Source organism: Cetorhinus maximus, chromosome 6 (assembly GCF_964194155.1).
Source record: "Cetorhinus maximus chromosome 6, sCetMax3.hap1.1, whole genome shotgun sequence".
NCBI classification, from domain to species: Eukaryota; Metazoa; Chordata; class Chondrichthyes; order Lamniformes; family Cetorhinidae; genus Cetorhinus; species Cetorhinus maximus.
This window is the reverse complement of record NC_135884.1, coordinates 14,071,258-14,092,013: the sequence shown is the minus strand read 5'-3', so window position 1 is coordinate 14,092,013 and position 20,756 is coordinate 14,071,258. Positions and strand designations below refer to the sequence as shown.

General features: G+C 48.1%; 1 protein-coding gene across 5 annotated transcripts in view; it reads right to left on the bottom strand.

The window, feature by feature from the left end:
* The window catches only part of sema3fb (sema domain, immunoglobulin domain (Ig), short basic domain, secreted, (semaphorin) 3Fb), a 257,881-nt gene that overhangs the window by 202,904 nt on the left and 34,221 nt on the right, over positions 1–20,756 (bottom strand). The window lies entirely within an intron of this gene.

Here is a 20,756-nt window from a genome sequence, read left to right as displayed (position 1 = left end):
CTTTGTGCTGGGTATGACCCCAAGCAGCAGAGCATTTTCCCCAGATTTCCATTGACTTCAGTTTTGTCTGGGCTCCTTGATGCCACACTCCATCAAATGCTGCCTTGATGTCAAAGGCAGTCACTCTCACCTCACCTCTTGAATTCAGCTCCTTTGTCCTTGTGAAGACCAAGGCTGTAATGAGGTCAGGAGCTGAGTGGCCCTGGTGGAACCCAAACTGAAAGTCAGTGAGTAGGTTATGTTTTTTTAATTCGTTCATGGGATGTGGGCGTTGCTGGCTCTGCCAGCATTTATTGCCCATCCCTAACTGCCCTTGTTCAGAGGGCAGTTAAGAGTCAACCACGTTGCTGCAGGTCTGGCATCACATGTAGGCCAGACCAGGTAAGGACAGCAGGTTTCCTTCCCTACAGGACATTAATGAACCAGATGGGTTTTTATGACAATGGTTTCTTGATCAGCATCAGATTTTTATTGAATTTGAACCCAGGCCCCCAGAGCATTACCCTGGGTCTCTGGAATACTAACCCAGTGACAATGCCACTATGTCACTGCCTCCCCCAAATGCTGCTTGATAGCACTGTCGGCGACATCTTCCGACACTTTGCTGATGATCGATAGTAGACTGATGAGGCAGTAATTGGTTAGATTTGTCCTGCTTTTTGTGGACAGGTATTAGCTGGGCAATTTTCCACATTACCGGGTGGATGCCAGTGTTGTAGATGTACTGGAACAGCTTGGCTAGGGGTACAAGTCTTCAGTACCACAGCTGGGATGTTGTCAGGGCCCATAGCCTTTGCAGTATCCAGTGCCTTCAGTCATTCCTTGATATCATGTGGAGTAAATCAAATTGACTGAAGACTGGTGTCCGTGATGCTCAAGAAGAGGCCGAGATGAATCATCCACTCGACACTTCTGGCTGAAGGTGGTTACAAGTGCTTCAGTTTTGTCTTTTGCACTGATGTGCTAGGCTCCCCCATCACTGATGATGGGCATATTTGTGGGGCCTCCTCTTCTTTAATTGTCTATAGCCATTCATGACTGCATGTGGCAGACTTCAGAGCTTTGATCTGATACGTTGGCTGTGGGATTGCTTAGCTCTGTCCATTGCATGCTGATTGGCACGCAAGTAGTCTTGAATTATAGCTTCACCAGGCTGGTACCTCATTTTTATAGGCATGCCTGGTACTGCTCCTGCACCACTCATTGAACCAGGGTTAACCCCTGGCTTGTTGGCAAGGGCCGAGTGAGGGATATCCTGGGCCATGAGATTACAAATTGTCATTGAATTCAGTTCTGATGCTGATAATGGCCCACAGCACCACTTGGATGCCAAGTTTTGGTCTGCTAGATTTGATCCGAATCTATCCCATTTAGCGCCATGTTAGTGCCACACAACATGATTGGATGGTATCCTCAGTTTGAAGACAGGTCTTCATCTCCTACCAATATTGTCATGGACAGATACACCTGAGACAGATAGATTGGTAGCTAGTTCCTTCACCACCTGCTGCAGGCCTAGCCTGGCAGATACATCCTGCAGGACTGCAGCAGACCCATCAGCAGTGATGAGCATTGAACTGCCCCAACGAAAAGAAAAATTGCTGGAAAAACTCAGCAGGCCTGACAGCATCTGTGGAGAGAAAGACGGAGTTAACGTTTCGAGTCCGCATGACTCTGAAAGAGTCGGGCGTGTGTCCTGACGTCATCGTGCGTCAGCGCCATATTTCGTTCAGGGGGCGCGCGCTGGAGTCGGTTGCACGCCCGCCAAAATGTCAACGACACTGTCACATGAGAGGACATGTTTCAATAAATTTTTACATCATTTATTAAACTGATTTATTACCTGTTCAATCTCCCCAAGACAGCTCCGTGCCTCAGGGGAATTGCTGCGCGTGAATGAGTGCAGGCCCTGACTCTCCCTCCTCCCCCCCCCACCGCCCACATAGTTAGCGCTGAGCGTTACCGGCCGTACATTAAGGCCCGCCCACATAAAATGGCGGAGCGGAGCCGATCGTGGGCAGCGATGGGCTCTGCGCCCGCTCCTGCCCAGCCCGCCCGCCATAGGACAAGTCCTGGCCTTAATGCTTCTTCCAAGTGGTTTTCAACATGGAGGAGGACTGATTCATCAGCTGAGGGAAAGCAGAAGTGTCCTTGCCCATGTTTGACCTGACCACGTTTGACACGTCATCGGAGTCAATGTTGAGGGCTCCTAGCATAACTCCCTCCTGAATGCATAACGCTGTGCCCCCACCTCTGCTGGGCCTGTCCTATCAGTGGGACAGGACATGCCCAGGGATGGTGATAAAGGAATCGGGGACATTGACCGTAAGGTATGATTTGATGAGTATACCTATGCCTGTTGCTTCACTAGCCTGTTGGACAGCTCCCCCAATTTTGGTGCAAGCCCCCAGATGTTAATAAGGATTAACTTGCAGGGTTGACTGGCGAGGGTGTGCCATTGTTGTTTCCACTACCTAGGTTGGTGCCAGGTGGTCCATCTGGTTTTATTCATCTTCGACTTTTCTATAGTGGCTTGGTACAACTGAGTGGTTCGCTAGGTCATTCAGGGGGCAGTTAAGAGTCAACCACGTTGCTGTGGGTCTGGAGTCACATGTAGGCCAGACCAGGTAAGGACCAGGTAAATTTCCTTCCCTAAAGGACATTAGTGAACCAGATGGGCTTTTAACAACAATCCGATAGTTTTGTGGGACTGGCTTTTATGGGGCACCGCAGTCCCTGGCTAAAAGGTCATGGGGGGGGTTGGGGGGGGTGGGGAATCTGCCCATGATCCTGATTGTTGCCCTGCAGTAATTTAATACTGGGGGCAGTGGTAATTGCTTTAAGGCAAGACTTCCACCCCTCTCTCAGGAGGAAGTCTCTCCTTAGAGAGCTGCCAGCCATTTGGATGGCCACTTAAGGGCCTAAAAAGGCCCAAGGACTTCCCCTGCCTCCTGTAAAACTTCAGACAGATTGGGGCTGGGCAGGTAAGCGGCCAGGAAGACTAGCCGCTGAATTTTATGTGCCCCCTTGCCTTCAAACCCACCAGGAGGGGAAACAAAGTAACCCAACCCTGATCACCATAGCTGCTATGTTAATTAATTAACTTTCATCAGTAGCCATGGTGGGATTTGAACTCATGCCTCCCAGAGCACTCACTAGTCTGGGCCTTTGAATTACTAATCCAGTAACATCACCATTACATCCCCATCCCCCTGTGTGATAGAATGCAGCTGGGTGTGTACGTATGTGAGTGAGTGCACATGTGTGGATGTTTGCGTGGATGTGTGTGAGTGTCTGTGTGCTTGCATATGCATACATTTGTGCCAGTGAATAGAAGTGCTGATTTTCGAATGTTTTTGGACATGATTAAAACTTAAGTGAGTCCAGAGGATAATGAGCAATGTTTGAATGTGAGTCCTGGTCTGTCAATTGTGTTTCCCAGTTAGCTGTTGCAATTAACCCGCTCGCCTGTTAAATTTTCTGTTCCATTTTGTATCTATATAACAGTGCACGACCACACCACACAACATCAAAAATACTATTAACCAGCGCTGGTTCAGGAAAAGACAAGATCACCGTGGGTAAAGCCAAGTTGAGATATTTGGAGGATCATTTCTTTTTGTTCAGAAGAAACTTTTCAAAGGTAATTGGAGGCAAATAAAAGTCAAGCAGTGTTTAACCGCACTGAAAGGCTAAAATCTGGGATGTTCAAAACTCCTTGGCAAGGAGGTTTACCAGAGTAATAACAGTGAAGAAGGACTTCAGTTACATGGACAGACTAGAGAAGCTGGGATTGCACTCCTTAGAGCAGAGAAAATTATGGAGAGAGTTAATTGAGGGGTTCAACATTAGATAGTAAATCGGGAAGAAAATATTTTCACTGTGGGAAGAGCCAGTAACCAGAAAATGTAGATGTAGGTTCATTGGCATAAGAACCAGAGGGGGCAGGGATGAGAATTCGTTTAAACAAAACAAGGTATGATCTGGAGCGCACTGCCTGAAGAGGCGGTGGAAGCATCAATCGTAACTTTCAATAGGGAAGTAGATATATACTTGGAGAGGGAAATAAAAATCCCAGGGAAAGATCAGGAGCGTGGGACTAATTGGATAGCACTTTCAATGATGAACCAAATAGTCTCCTTCTGTGCTCCATCATTTCCCAGCACTGGGTGACTCTTTGTGGCACTGTGCAAAGTTATTAAAAGGATGCAGCACTAACATTTGCCACCCAGTCCTGAGTGCAACATTTTCTAACTGTCACTCAGTTTCCAGCTCAATTAACATTTTAATCTCCTGAATCGCTTCCTGGAGAGCGGACCCCACTTTGTTGGCAAACACAATTATTACTTCACATGGGAATGAGTCACTTGTGGAGTTGTTAGCTCGCATGAGGGAACAGACTTTGATGAACTATTGCTCTGTGCCATTATTCTGCAGTCTCTTTATTAGGGTGATATAGAACTTTTGTTTTTGATATAGAACTTAATTATTTCTAATTTAAAATCATCAATCATCAGCAACAACTTGCATTTATATTGTGCCTCTGCCATAATAAAACAATGCAAGGCACTTCACAGGAGCATTATCCGACAAAGTTTGATACCAAACTACATAAGGGGGAGAGGTGACCAAAAGCTTGGTCATAAATGTATGTTTTAAGGATAGATTTAAAGAGGAGGGAAACTTGGAGAGGTTGAAGGATTAAGGAGGGAATTCCAGATCTTAGGGCCAGCTCAGGGGGACCAACACTAATCAGGGATGCTCAAGAAGCCAGAATTGGAGGAAGGCGGAGATCTGGGAGGGTTGTAAGGTTGGAGGAGGTTCATGGGTTGGGTGGGATCAGATCAGGAGCCAATGAAGGTCAGCAATTGCAGGGCTTGCTGTGAGTTAGCATATGTGCAAAAGAGTTTTGGACGAGCTGAAGTTTACATAGGGTGGTAGGTGGAGATCCTGCCAGGATAACATTGGAATAGTCATATCCGGAGGTAACAAAGGTATGGATGTGGGTTTCAGCTGCAAATTATTGCTGCAGGTGTGAAGGCAAGATGAAGATCATAGCGCAGGATGAATCATGGAATCTTTACAGTGCAGAAGGAGGTCATTCAGCTCATCTAGTCTGCACTGGTTCTCTGAAAAAGCATTCTACCTCGTCCCACTCCCCTGCCTTATCCCCGTAACCTTGCACATTAGCCATCCAATTTCCTTTTAAATACCTCGGTCGAACCTGCCTCTACCACCCTCTCAGGAAGTTCATTCCAGACTCCAACGACCCTCTGGGTGAAAAAACTAACAAGCTAGCAGGTGAATTGTTACAGCTAACTGGGAATAAGTTAATCTGTTGGTTTTTTGTGATGTTGATTGGGGGATAACTCCCTATCTCTTCTTTGAAATAGTGCCATGGGATCTTTACATTCACCTGAGCAGGCAGATGGGACCTCAGTTTAACATCTCACCCAAAAGGCAGCACCACCAACAGTGCAGCAGTCCTTCAGTGCAGCTCTGGAATCCCAGCCTTGCTTTTTGTATTTAAGCATTGGAGTGGGACTTGAACCTAGAGCCTTACAGCTCTTAACTGAGCCACAGCTGACAGATTACCACGCCCACTTTTAGTTCCCTCATACGACTGTAAAACCTCCAGAGCAGGGCCCCATAAAAGATGCCGAGGGCTTAAAGTGCTAGGACAGACTCAGGAAACAGGAGCTTTTTTAAAATTGGAGAAGCATGGACTTTGAAGGTGTTAAGAGTGAAATTTTTAAAATGATGAAGGGGATAGATTCTGTTGGGATGTTTGGGTTATTTGAATTAGACAGGGATCAAAGGCAGAAAGGACATCAGTATAAAAATGCAAGTGTAGATTTAGGTTAGATACCAGTAAGTACTTAGTTTCACATTCACCTCTGGAATCGATTACCAAAAGCCTACAGTAAACCTAGCTGTCTTTAAAAAGGAACTGGACAATTACCTGTGAGTCAAGGAAATCACAAATTATAGAAGGTAGGTTGGGGTTGGCTGGTATTATAGCTATAAGTTACTGCAGCCTTCTGGAACCTGCTTAGGGACCAGAGTGAGATTTTCTTGAGCTCTTTCCTAAATTGACCCAATGTTGTCACCTATGTATTTTGCCTGCCTCCATGCTCTAGAATTCCCTTTCTAAACCTTGCTACCATCACTGACCCCCTGCCTTTAAAAGCTCCCTTCAAAGTCTACCTCCTCGCTCCCACTCCTCTTTGTTCTCTCTCCCAGATCCTCCTTGCCCCTTTCCTCTGTCTCCCCCTCTCCACCTTTTTTGAAGAGCGATGGGGTGTTTCACTGAGTTGAAAGTTTAATATTTGTTTTGAGTGCACTAATCCCAACACCAATACCCAATTTAATATAATCTGTCAAGCTTGTAGCATTGCCTCGCAGAGGCTGAGCGTCAACTCACAGACACTTCCTCCTACCTCCCCCTGGACCACGACCCCACCACTGAACATCAAGATATTGTTTCCAGGACTATCACTGACCTCATCTCCTCTGGAGATCTTCCCTCCACAGCTTCCAACCTTATAGTCTCCCAACTTTGAATGGCCCGCTTCTACCTTCTCCCCAAAATCCACAAATGGGACTGTCCCGGCAGACCGATCATGTCAGCCTGTTCCTGCTCCATGGAACTCATTTCTTGCTATCTTGACTCCAATCTCTCTCCCCTTGTCCAGTCTCTTCCCACCTACATCCGCGATTCCTCTGACACCCTACATCATATCAACAATTTCCAGTTCCCTGGCCCCAACCGCCTCCTCTTCACCATGGACGTCCAATCCTTCTACACCTCCATCCCCCACCGGGATGGTCTGAGGGCTCTCCGCTTCTTCCTCGAACAGAGGCCTGAACAATCCCCATCTACCACTACTCTCCTCTGTCTGGTTGAACTTGTTCTCTCACTGAACAATTTATCCTTAAACTCATCTCACTTCCTCCAAATAAAAGGTGTGGCTATGGGTACCCACATGGGCCCCAGCTATGCCTGTCTCTTTATGGGGTATGTGGAACATTCCTTGTTCCAGTCCTACTCAGGCCCCCTCCCACAACTCTTTCTCTGGTACATCAATGACTGCTTCGGTGCGGCTTCATGCTCTTGTCTGGACCTGAAAAAACTTATTAATTTTGCTTCCAATTTCCACCCCTCCATCATTTTCACATGGTCCATCACTGACACTTCCTTTCCCTTCCTTGACCTCTCTGTCAATTTCTGGTGATAGACTATCCATCAATATCCATTACAAGCCTACCGACTCCCACAGCTAACTCGACTACAGCTCCTCACACCCTGCTTCCTGTAAGGACTCCATCCCATTCTCTCAGTTCCTTCACCTCCATCGCATCTGTTCTGATGATGACACTTTCCAAAACAGTTTTTCTGACATGTCTTCCATCTTCCTTAACCGAGGTTTTCCACCCATGGTGGTTGACAGGGCCCTCAACTGTATCTGGCCCATCTCCCGCGCATCTGCCCTCACACCTTCCTCTCCCTCCCAGAACCATGATAGGGTCCCCCTTGTCCTCACTTATCACCCCACCAGCCTCTGCATTCAAAGGGTCATCCTCCGCCATTTCCGCCAACTCCAGCATGATGCTACCACCAAACACATCTTCCCTTCACCCCACCCCCGTTGGCATTCCATAGGGACCGTTCCCTCCGGGACACCCTGGTCCACTCCTCCAACACCCCCTACACCTCAACCCCCTCCCACGGCACCTTCCCATGCAACCACAGAAGGTGCAACACCTGCCCCTTTACTTCCCCCCTCCTCACCATCCAAGGGCCCAAACACTCCTTTCAAGTGAAGCAGCACTTCACTTGCACTTTCCTCAATTTGGTCTACTGCATTCGCTGCTCCCAATGCGGTTTCCTCGACATTGAAGAAACCAAATGCAGACTGGGTGACCGCTTTGCGGAACACCTTCGGTCTGTCCGCAAGCATGACCCAGACCTTCCTGCCGTTTGCCATTTCAACACGCCACCCTGCTCTCATGCCCACATGTCTGTCCTTGGCCTGCTGCAATGTTCCAGTGAAGCTCAACGCAAACTGGAGGAACAGCACCTCATCTTCCAATTAGGCACTTTACAGCCTTCCGGACTGTATATTGAGTTCAACAACTTCAGATTATGAACTCTCTCCTCCATCCCCACCCCCTTTCCAATCCCCCTTTTTTCTAATAATTTATATATTTTTCAAATATATTTTTCTTTTCCCACCTATTTCTATTATTATTTTTAAATTTATTTCCATCTATTGTTTTATCTCCACCTTTTAGCCTATTTCGATCCCTTTCCCCCACCCCACCCCCACTAGGGCCATCTGTCACTTGCTATTCCTGCTTTCCACCCTTAATGTCACCATTAGCACATCCTTTAGATAATATCACCACCGTCAACACCCCTTTGTCCTTTTATCTATGACATCTTTGGCAATCTCTTCTTCGCCTCCACCTATCACTGGCCTTCTATCCAGCTCGACCTGTCCCACCCCCCTCAACCAGCTTATATTTCACCACATTTCTATTTTTCTTTAGCTCTGATGAAGAGTCATATGGACTCGAAACATTAACCCTGTCTTCCTCTCCACAGATGCTGTCAGACCTGCCGAGTTTTTCCAGCTATTTTTGTTTTTGTTTCAGATTTCCAGCATCCGCAGTATTTTGCTTTTAAGCTTGTAGCATTGTTCATTTACCCTTGCTAGAAACGACATACGTTTGTGCTTTGCAAACAAAGGGAATATGTTCAAGTCTTGTGCCTTTTATGAATGACCTGGAACTTGTGGAGCCTACAGCTCCCCGTTGCTTTCTCCAGGGCAATGCCTCGACCAATCAGACTCAACTTGCCAACCAATCAGCACCCCTTTCCCCTGTAGTATAGATTGTTGTGATCGTCTGAAATTTGGCACTCTAACATTTGTCCTGATGAGTGCAGGACGCAACATTTCAGCAACATGCCTCTAGAAACCCTGGTCCCAGGAATATTACTCGCCTCTCATTGGAAGAGGTTGCCTTGGCGACTATTCAGCCATACTTTAAACACTGGGATGCAACTACCGCACCATGCATCAATTCAGCCAGGGTTTTTGCATGGGATTTTAATTTTGACAAAAAAATGCCCCTTTAAGAGCAGAAGTATGAGGTAAGCATTTTTTTTCCTGGGGATTGGGAGCATAGTTAACGAGTTTGCAGGATTTATACCGTACATCTTAATTCCTAACAAGCTGAAAGTGTGAGACAAAACCAAATTAGCAGCTGAGGTGTAAACAAGGTATTATCAGTGTACCAAGCAGTCCCTAAACCAAGCGGCTTCTGAAAGTGATTGACTCCTGAACGGAGCAACTTAGCCGAGCAGCTCGCAAACCTCAGCAGTTGCCCAAGGTCCAACAGATAAACCCAGCAGGGCTGTACTCCAGCAGCCTCCAAATCCTCAGCATATAAACTGAGTATCCACTGAACTCCAGCAGGTAAACCAGTATCTCCCGAATACCATCAGATAAATCCAACAGTTCCTGAACCCAAGCCAATAACCTCAATAGCCAAGAACTCCAGCTGCTAAACTCAGCATCTTCTGAGGGCCAGTAGGTAAACCCAGCAGTGACTGAACGACAACAAGATAAACCAGGCAGTGACTGAACGATAACCAGATAAACCCAGCAGCAACTGAACGATAACCAAATTAACCCAGCAGTGATTGAACGATAACCAAATTAACCCAGCAGTGACTGAATGATAACCAAATTAACCCAGCAATGACTAAATGATAACCAGATAAACCCAGCAGCAACTGAACGATAACCAAATTAACCCAGCACCGACTGAATGATAACCAAATTAACTCAGCGGCGACTGAGCGATAACCAAATTAACCCAGCAGTGACTGAACGATAACCAAATTAACCCAGCAGTGACTGAACGATAACCAGATAAACCCAGCAGCGACTGAACGATAACCAAATTAACCCAGCAGTGATTGAACCACAACCAGATAAACCCAGCAGTGACTGAACGATAACCAGATAAACCCAGCAGTGACTGAACGATAACCAGATAAACCCAGCAGTGACTGAACGATAACTAGATAAGCCCAGCAGTGACTGAAATCAAAACAGAAAAACTGGAAATACTCAGGGGGTCAGGCAGAGTTAATGTCTCGGGTTGATGACGTTTCAACAGAATTGGGAAAAAGTTAGAGATGTGATAGGTTTTGAGCAAGGGGTGGGTGGGGCATGGACAAAAGCAAGGTCTGTGATAGGCTGGAAGACAGGAGAGAGTGAATGACAGAAGAGTTGGTCTTCCAGGGCCAAAGGGAATGGTGATGGGCCAAGGAAGAAATAAAGAAACAAAAGATGTGTCTGGAGCAGGTGTGCTGCTGTGAGAAAGGAAAAATAAGAGAAAAGCCGAAACATGCAAAGCAAAGGGAAAAAAATGGGGTTACGGTCTGAAATTGTTGAACTCAATGTTGATTCCAGAAAGCTGCAAAGTGCCAAGTGAAAGATGAGATGCTTTTCCTCAAGCTTACATTGATCTTCCCTGGAACAGTGCAGCAGGCCGAGGACAGAGATGTCAGCGTGACAGCAAGGTGGAGAGTTAAAATGACAGGATTGCGGAAGCTCAGGGTCACGTTTGCAGACTGAACAGACGTGTTCCGCAAAGCAGTCACCCCAATCTGTGTTTGGTTTTCCCAACGTGTTGAGTGAATGCAGTATGGCCAAATTAAAAGAAGTGCATGTAAATCGCTGTTTTACTCTGAGGGAATGTTTGCAGCCTTCAATGGTGATGTGGGAAGAAGTAAAAGGGCAGGAATTACATCTCCTGAGCCCCAACAGATAAACCCAATAGTGACTGAATCCCAGCCAATAAACCTAGCAGTGACTGAATCCCAGCAAATAAAGCCACTGTGACTGAACTCCAGCAGATAAACCCCACAGTGACTGAATTCCCACAGATAAATCCTGCGCGAATGAATCACCTTGTAAGGGTGATAATTCCAGCGGAGACTAAGTCCCAGCAGATAAACCCCACAGTGACTGAACTCCAGCAGATTGTTTTTTTAAATTCATTTTTATGGGATGTGGGCATCGCTGGCTAGGCCAGAATTTATTGCCCACCCCTAATTGCCCTTCAGAAGGTGGGGGTGAGCTGCCTTCTTGAACCGCTGCAGTCCATGTGCTGTAGTTACAACCACAGTGCAGTTAGGGAGGGAGTTCCAGGATTTTGACCCAGCGACAGTGAAGGAACGGCGATATAGTGAGTGGATAGTCAGTGGCTTGGAGGGGAACTTTCAGGTGGTGGTGTTCCCGTGGGCAGAACTTTTCACTCGGTGAGCGGGCACGTGTCCGACCCGCTTGAGCGTGAAATACTGCGTCATGACGCCAGGCGAGCGTCCCGACATCATCGCGCACTAGCGCGGTTTTTCAGTCGGAGGACGCACGCAAGAATCAGAAGTGCGCTCACCGACAATTAAGAGGCCTATTAAGGCCATTAAAGTTGTAATTAACCGAGATTTTTTGTTGCTCGTCCAATGTTACGATTGGCAAGCGGGCAAATCGGCCAGGCGGCCTTGCATTTTTCAGGAAACCTCATCCACGGGTGGGATGAGGTTTCTGTCATTAAATTTAAAAAAAAACGTATGGACAGAATTTTCATCTTGTATATGTCCAGGTGACTGATTCTGATGCGTGGGCACTTTTTCCAGAATTTAAAATTTTTTCATTGCATTTAAATTCTTCAGTTCCCCGAGGCAGCTCTCTGCCTTCAGGGAGCTTTCATTCCGCGCTCCCCACTGCGCCCGCACCGACTTCAGTGCTCACCCTCCTCCTGCCCCCAACCCAGGCAGCGCTGAGCTTCTCAGTGCCCGCTTCACGCTGAGTGGCCGTTAATTAGCCAGCGAGTGTGAAATTGCGGCCGGGGGCCGATCGCTGTTGGGTGTCCATCCCGCGGATGCCCCCCGGCCCCGCTGATCACGGGTACCCGCTGAGCTAAAAATCCTGCCCCTTGTGTCTGCTGCCCTTGTCCTTCTAGATGATAGTGGTCGTGGGTTTGTAAGATGCTGCCTAAAAGGCCTTGGTGAGTTTCTGCAGTGCATCTTGTAAATGGTACACACTGATGCCACTGTTCATCGGTGGTGGAGGGAGTGAATGTTTGCAGATGGGGTGCCAATCAAGTGGGCTGCTTTGTCCTGGATGGTGTCAAGCTTCTTGAGTGTTGTTGGAGCTGCACTCATCCAGGCAAGTGGAGAATATTCCGTCACACTCCTGACTTGTGGCTTGCAGATGGTGGACAGCCTTTGGGGAGTCAGGGGGTGAGTCACTCGCTGCAGGATTCCTAGCCTCTGACCTGCTCTTGTAGCCGCAGTATTTATATGACTAGTCCAGTTCAGTTTCTGGTCAATGGTAACCCCCAGGATATTGACAGTGGGTGATTCAGTGATGGTAATGCCATTGAATGTCAAGGGGTGATGGTTAGATTCTCTCTTGTTGGAGATGGTCATTGCCTGGCACTTCTGTAGCGTGAATGTTACTTGCCACTTGTCAGCCCAAACCTGGAAGTTGTTCAGGTCTTGCTGCATTTGGACATGGATGGGTTCCAGCAGGTAAACCCCACAGTGGCTAAATCCCAGCAGACAAACCACACAGTGACTGAACTCCAGCAGATAAACTCTGTGTGACTGAATACCAGCAGATAAACCCACTAGTGGCTCGACTCCAACAAACAAAACCAGCATCTCCTGTGCCCAGATAGATATCACCAACTAAATCCCAGAGCTTAAACAGGGCGACTGCCACAAATGATCCGGTTGCTGAACTAGATGCTGGATGCCTTCAGATAGTCTGAGTTTTATTCCATCCTCCACGCTCCGCTTTCACAGATGAAGCAAGAGTGTAAATTACATTGAATAAAAATATCATTGGGACGCAGATTGTACAAGTGTTTTAGAATCAAACACTGCTGAACATGTCTGTGCTCAGCTCAAGAGCTATTCAACTGGGATTATATTTCAACAACATTACTGACGGGTCTGGATTACAGAGGAGCCCTCTGCAAGCATTCACAAATGGGTCCAATGTCATCTCGAACATGCTTTGTAAGTGTATCCAATTAAAAGTTGTTTATGCAGAGAGACTAGTTTACAAGGAAATCCCCCCCCTCATCCCACCCCTGGTCACAGAGCACAGTAACCCTCTCCTCGCTGCTCTCCTCACATATCACGCAATGTATATTTTTAATCTTCCACGTCAATTTATCACAGTTTCCTCTTTCCTGATTGAAAATCTCAGGACTGGGCATTGGAAGGAAAGATCTGCCTGCTGTCACATCCTTTCACAAAATGAATGATATAGTCAGGAAATGCAGGTTACGCATTGGAACGGAAAATCACTTCACAAACAAACTTCCTCTTGCTCACAGTTTCAACTGGTTGCCAGCTCTTCGCTGTTTCCAGTTAAAGGGGTGTGTTTAGGGCACTGCTCATAATATGCAGGAGGCTTGCCGACAAATCGGAATTATCGGAATAGCCAGAAATAGCCCCGTTTCCAAACACTCCCTGCAGACTGCACCGTTGTACATTATTTCCTCCTGCACCGCCCAATCCCATCTCTCGCCATCCAACATTTCCCCCGTAATGATATTGGGCGGATGACCTTCAGGAGTGACAGCTGTTCTCAGTAACTGGGTCAGTCGGCTCGGTGGTAGGAGTTGGCACACTCTCCCCTCACCTCCATTCTGCCTGCTCTCCAGTGGTAGGCATCATCGCAGCCATACCTCCCGACCTCCAGTCACCTGAAAGGGCATTCGGGCCATTTCTTGGAGCAAGGCAATTTTAAAAAAAATATATAGATGCCGCAAATCAGCTGATTTTTCTGACATGGGACACCAGTGTAATGCTGATTCATCACGAATATTGGGATGCTCTCCATTGATGCCCATTTCTAGCCTCTTGTGTATTCCCGATTTCCTTCACCCATTGGCGGCAGTGCCTAGGCCCTAACCTCTGGAATTTCCACCCTAAACCTCTCTGCCTCTCTCCTGCTTTAAGATGCCCCCCATGAACCTACCTCTTTGCTGAAGCTTTTGGCCACTTTTCCTAAGGTCTCTTTACGTGGCTCAGTGTCAACCTCTGTCAGATAGCGCTCCTGTGAAGCACCTTGGGGTGCTTTCCTGCCTTAAGGGTGCTATATAAATGCAAGATGCTGTCGTTGCTAACACCCGCCTGTTGGTATCGTCCACCAAGTCCCCAAAAAATGAAGCGGGGAGAGGGGCTCGAGTCCTGAGGGCTAAATCCACTGAAAACTTTAAGAAGTGCAATTGAGAATTTTCGTAACGCCCTGCCCGATTTTTAAGTTAGACTACGGCTTCCAAAATATTGCAGAGGGACTGTCCAGTTCAGAATCAGGCAGATGTCAATTCCAGTGGGGACTTTTGGATAATAGAAGAGGAGGAGGCCAACCATACATCCTGACATTCATCAGTGCAATTGTTTCATGGCCCAACGTAATGCAACAATAACATATGGGCAAGGGGAGAGAAAAATACAGCAGAAGCTGGAAACCTGAAATGAAAGCAGAAAATGATGGAAAAACTCAGCGGGTCTGACAGCATCTGTGGAGAGAGAAACAGAGGTAATGTTTTGAGTCCTCACGGACTCGAAACGTTAACTCTGTTTCTCTCTCCACAGATGCTGTCAGACCTGCCGAGTTTTTCCAGCATTTTTAGGACAGGCAAGGGGAGCCATGCAGGAACTGAAGGAAGAGGAGGGGCAGGCGAAAGAAGGTGAGGCTGAAGATGTGCCTTTTGAGGAGGCGTTTGAAGGTGGAGAGCGATGAAGCGAGGTGGAGAGAGAGATTTAAGCGGAGGATTCCAGAGTGCAGAGCAATGGCACCCAAAAGAAATGCCAACTAGTCAAGGGGGAAGGTTGGGATATTTCGGGACCTTATATCCTTTGCCAACTGACATAGACGAGGCGGGGAGGGAGGAGGGCGAGTGCATAAATAGGACTTTAATGGACCAGCATAGTAAAGATGCTTTATTCTTGTTGGGCATTGAGAGGGGGAGGGGTGGATTGCGGGGGGAGGGTGGGGGGGTGTCATCTTATATTTGTCCAGACAGGTTGAATGACATAGGCAGGCTTCCCATTGAGGAGAGTTGGAAAATCCTCTGGTTAAAAATAGGTGCGTGTGGGTCGTTGTGCAGCAAATCCAGGCCTCATGTCACCAAACAGCCAGCCATGCTGCACACGACTATTCTTGGAGCGCATATCACTCAACTCTTTTTACAGGCTCGGTTTCAAACACTAACGATCGTCGTCCGACAGTTAACCTCTTCACGTCCACACAGAGAAGCGCGTTTTAAGTGGCAAGCAGAATAAAAGTGGTCTCAGCCGACCAGTATTCGGAGAATGCTGCCACATGAATCTCCGATATGAAGTGAGTTTATATGCATCACTCCAAAGGAATGCACAGTATAGCTAGAGCAAGTTAATGGGCATAGTTTGGATTCGGATCAGAGGTTTACTCATCTAAAATCTCCGGTGTACCTGACAGGCCACCATTTCAGATAAATGCATCAAGATGTACATGTGTCAGAGCCTTAGTTCATTTCCCCTCCTCCTCCCAGCTTTCTCATACTTTAACCTCCTCCTATGAAGCGCGGTTGTACAGCAGTCAACCAGTGCCTTTATCTGAGTGTCTGCCCTCCAGCAGGCGAGTCTTAGCAGAGAGCACCAGCAGCTGATTACAGCCAGGGGGAGCTGTCCCATCTCCGTCGAGCCCGGCCCTGCCCTGCCCTCCGCTGACATCCACCAGGGGCAAGGGGCGGGGTTTTGCCGGCCACAAGGGGTAGGTTGGCAGGTGGGCGGGGCCCGTAAGATTGGGCACCATGCCATGGGTGCCCCGTTCCCTGCACCTACCTGCTTGCCCCCAACCCCCGCCGCAATTTTACCAGCAGCAGGAGATGTGTCAGGAGGGCCAACCCGCCCTTGGGTCGATTGCAGCCTTTAGGTGGCCAATTAACTGCCACTTTGAGAGCCTCCGCCCGCCACAACTTGGATCTTACCTGCGGCGGGGAAGGCGAGCGTCAAGACTCCAGCCCAGTAGGTTTTACTGGGTGAACTGATGGGCTGGTCTGGGAAGGTCGGGGGGGGTGGTTGCCACTATAATTAGAGGCCCCCCTCCCCAAACTCTCCTCCCATCACATGTTTGCACCCCCCTACCACTGCCCTATCCATCCCAGCACCACCCCCCACCTTCTTCACTGGGCCCCCCCCCCGGCGAGGTCCCAGACTTAGCTCCAGCCAGATCGCCAAACGTTTTCTTCAGGACCAGCTGCAGTTCCGGCAGTGGCCACTGCCTCTAGTGGCGCTGCTGGTACCAGATAGCGAGTGGCTATTTGATGGTCTGGCAGCTCTTGGTGGGGGTGGGACGCAGCGAACACGCCTGAAGCCGGTTAACAGCTGAATGGCAGAGGCATGGGCTCTCCCCTGACATTTACACATTGGGAGCAGGGAATCCTGACCCTTCCCCTCCCCCCACCACCCCGCCTATAAAATCCAACAGGCAGAATTTTTAGCTCGGCGTGTGGGTGCGTGCCCGGCCCGATCGGACGAGACGATGTCGGGTGAGCGTTCCGATGTCTTCCCGCGCTCACGCAATATTTCAGTTGTCGGGCGCACCCAGAAGCCGGAAGCACGCCCACTGACAATTAAGAGGCCAATTAAGGTAATTAAAGGTGCAGTTGTCTCCGATTTCTCGTGGTCCGTCCAACCTTACAGTTGGCGGCCAGGCGGACTTTACATTTTTCATGAAACCTCGTCCAAGGGCGGGATGAGGTTTCCGTTATTAAATGAAAGAAAAAGAAAAATCTACGGACAGCGTTTTTATCATGTATATGTTCCGGTGACTGATTGTGATGCTCGCATGTTTTTTTTTTCCTGATTTTAAGAACTTTATTTCATGCTTTTCAGGTCTTCAGCTCCTTGAGGCAGCTCTCTGCCTTCAGGGAGCTTTCTCTCAGTGCTCACTCGCGCCCGCGCTGACATCAGTGCCCGCCCTCCTCACGCCCCCACCCCGGCAGCGCTGAGCTCCTCAGTGCGTGTTTCACACCGGCTGGCCGTTAATTAGCCAGCGAGTGCGAAATCACAGTTAGGGGCCGATTGTGGTCAGTATTCCGCTCCCCGGCCAATCCCAGGCCCGCCGATCGCGCCCGCCCGCTGACCTAAAAACTCTGCCCAATGAGTGAGAAGGCCTGGCAGATTCTGTTCTTTCCTTCACCTTTACAACACCCCCTAGGAGCAATGACACCAACTTGAACACATATTACACCTTCAATATCGTAAAATGTCCCAAAGCGCTTCACAGGAGCAACACTGAACTGAATTTAACACAAAGCCACCTAAGGAGTTATTAGAAAAGATGACCAACAGCTTGGTCAAAGCAGTAGGTTTTAAGGAGCATCTTAAAGGCAGAGAGAGGGGCGGAGATGTTTAGCAAGGGAATTCCAGGGTTTAGGGTCCAATGGTGGGGCGATTAAAATTGGGTTTCTCCTATGCTATGGATCTTAAATCCAAAACCAATAGTGATTCATAACAAAGGGATGTTAAAAACATCAACGGGTGCATAAGACCCGCCGCATGGTTTCCATAGTACCGAATACTGTGGACACGGAATGGGTAGTTTAACAAATGAATGCTCCCTATATGAAGCCTCATTCAGAATCCCAGGTTACATGCCCAGCATTTTTATTTATTCTTTCATGGGGTGTGGGCATTGCTGGCCCAAAGGTCAGCATTTATTGCCCATGAGAAGGTGGTGGTGAGCTGCCATCTTGAGCCACTGCAGTCCATGTGGTGACGGTACACCCAGAGTGCTCTCAGATACATGTAAAGCATCCTACGGCACTACTCCCAAGCGGGATTTACACTTGAAGTGGCCTATACTTACCCTGAACCAACGCCTAAACATACAAACTATCTGTTCGTTATCATTTTTGTTGCCTGTGGGAGCTCACCATGTGCAGATTGGCTGCCATGTTTTCAATACTCCAACAACGACCATGTTATAATTCGTTGCTCGTTTACAGAGTAAAGGAGGTATCTGGAGCCAGTCTTTGCATAACATAAGTTTATTCACATGACCCGGAGAACACAGGCATAGACTCCTTTTTACCTCTCCTCCGCATAGGTGGAAACAGGTTCTTATATGTACTTATGAATAATGCCCCAATTTTTCCCCAGTTAGTACTAGCTGCTCTCATTTACAACCAGCGCGTGCACTTCATTGTAGCAGGATTGCAACATTAGCAAACTGCACCTCAAAACTTCCTCATTGGCTGTAAAGTGCTTTGGGACACCCTGAGTTGTGAAAGGCACTATAGAAATGCAAGCCTTTTTTTGTATGGCGAGTTTGTGGTATCATGGCGAAGATATCAGTGGGCATGTGGTGGCACGGCTTTGTTGGGAAGTAGGTGGGCTAGTGGGAGTTTCACCTTAAATGCCACCCTTATCGTGAGATCAAATATCAGGAAAACCCTTAGGGCAGAATTTTGCCCTCGTCAGGCGGGCTGGGCAGAGGCAGGCAGGGGTGGTCAGGAAACTGACCGCCGCCCGCGATCGGGGCCATGCCACGATTTCACACTGGCTGGCCAATTCAGGCCCGCCCAGCGTGAGACGCGTGTTGCAATGCTCAGCGCCACCTGTGCGGGGCAAGCGGGGAACTTTCCGCGTGCGCGCAGGGGCACGCTGGAAAATCTCCCGGAGGCACAGAGCTGCCTCAGGGAGACGAAGAGTTCTGAAAAACAAAAATAAAGAATTTCTAAACGTTAATGAACATGTCCCCTCGTTTGACTCTGTCACATGAGCGGGGACATGTTACGAATGAGATGTAAAATGTTTTATTTTATTTTTATTTGCCCGCGGATGAGGTTTCCTAAAAAGTGCAAAGGCCGCTTGGCCTTTTCGCCTGCCCGCCAACCGTGAGGTTGGACAGGCAGTGAAAAGTTGAAGTTAATTAATACTTTATTGGCTTTAATAGGCCTTCTAATTGTCGGCGGGCGCGCTGCCGATTCCCACGCGCACCCGCCGACCGAACTATTGCACGACTGCGCGTTGACATCGGGACGCTTGCCCAACGTCATCGCGCGTCATTTCATGCTCGAGCGGGTCGGGCACCTGCCCACCCGCCAAGGAGAAAATTCTGCCCTTAGTTCCTCACCAAAATAAATAAAATCATTGGTATCAAAATATTAGAAAGACGCTATTTCTTGTGAATGCTCCAGTCTCCACAGACAGTCTTAATGGTATTGATAATCCAGGGAGACACTCTCCACGCTTTAATCGTATCGCTCTGAGCAGAAGCTCCATCAGGCAGGTGTTTCAGCCTCACAGCGGGATATCTTTTCTGCACCATTTCAGAACCAGCGCATTGCCCCACTCCAAACCGCAGGTTTCCGACCACAGTGAAGCTGATCGGATGAGCAGACGATGTTCAGTAATCTAATGACTCAGTGCAATAATAAAGGCAGAGGCCAAACCTCAGCCTGAACCATCACTTGCAGCTTCACTCTGCTCCCGCTGGCCTGTCCCACTAGGATTGCAAAATCTCATTATTTCCACAGGCTCTTCCTTTCCTGCCAACTTCTCCCAGTCATTATTCCCTGCCTCGGCTGGAATGGGAGGATGGTGAGGAGGGAGGGACGTAGGCAGGACAATACGGATGGTCACGCTCGTGGGATTTATAGAGACTGCAAACCCCGGTTCCGTATGAAAGCATCCGCCGTCTATTCGGTTCCACCCTTTTCCCTTTTGTCCCTGCAGGTAACAAGGTGAAAATTGAGGGAGACTTATCTTTCCACCCTTGCTGAACCTGCGCAGTAGCTGAAGCTGAGATTGCAAATGTGGCCCCCCCTATTCTGGAATGTGACACTGCAACTACCCGGATGCCATGATATACACTGAACTGTTCAAATGTAATTAAACCCAAAGATTATGCAGTCCGGCAGCAAATGTTTTCACCTCGAGGGCTTTTACTAATTGAGAAATTGGATTGACAAGGAAAGGCAACTTAATTAAGAGGGAACAGTCACTTAAAAGCAGTTCTTTTCTGAGTGCTATTGGCATGTGATTGGATTCTGAGACTAATAGCCACGGGGAAAACAAGATCCACGGTCTTACAAACTGTTGCTACGCTGCTCTTAGCAGTAACTAAATGTACAAATGTAATCTTTAATGAAGAAACAGGATGGTTGCTCCAAAATGGTGGTTCCCTCTTGGAGTATCAGTTTGGGCCCTATTTTCCCAATCTCTGCTTCCCAGGCAAACGTAAAACAAAATAAAAGCACCACAGAACCCTCGTGAGTACCTCACATCGTATTATAGCACTTGGTTTTCCCACCACCCCCCCCACCCCCACCCCCCGGCAAATCTCCTTTAAAATAAACAGAATGGAAACCATAAAATAATTGCAAATCAAGTCTGACTGTGACAAAGCCAGATAAGACATGCAAAACTCTCACAGTGAAATATGACATTCAAACACCCCACAGCTCCCCAGAGTGAAAGCACCAACTACCTCCATGACAAAGAGACAACATTTCCAGGTTCTGACCCCATAACGTTGGCCGAACACTCTAACATCACCGTGTTGGCGTCCTTTGGTTTCCTAAAGGCACGACCTTCCCACCCATCTCAGCTAACCCTTACGCTGATGGTCTGTGCTTCAATGTAGCAAATGCCTGAAGTTCTTTAAGCA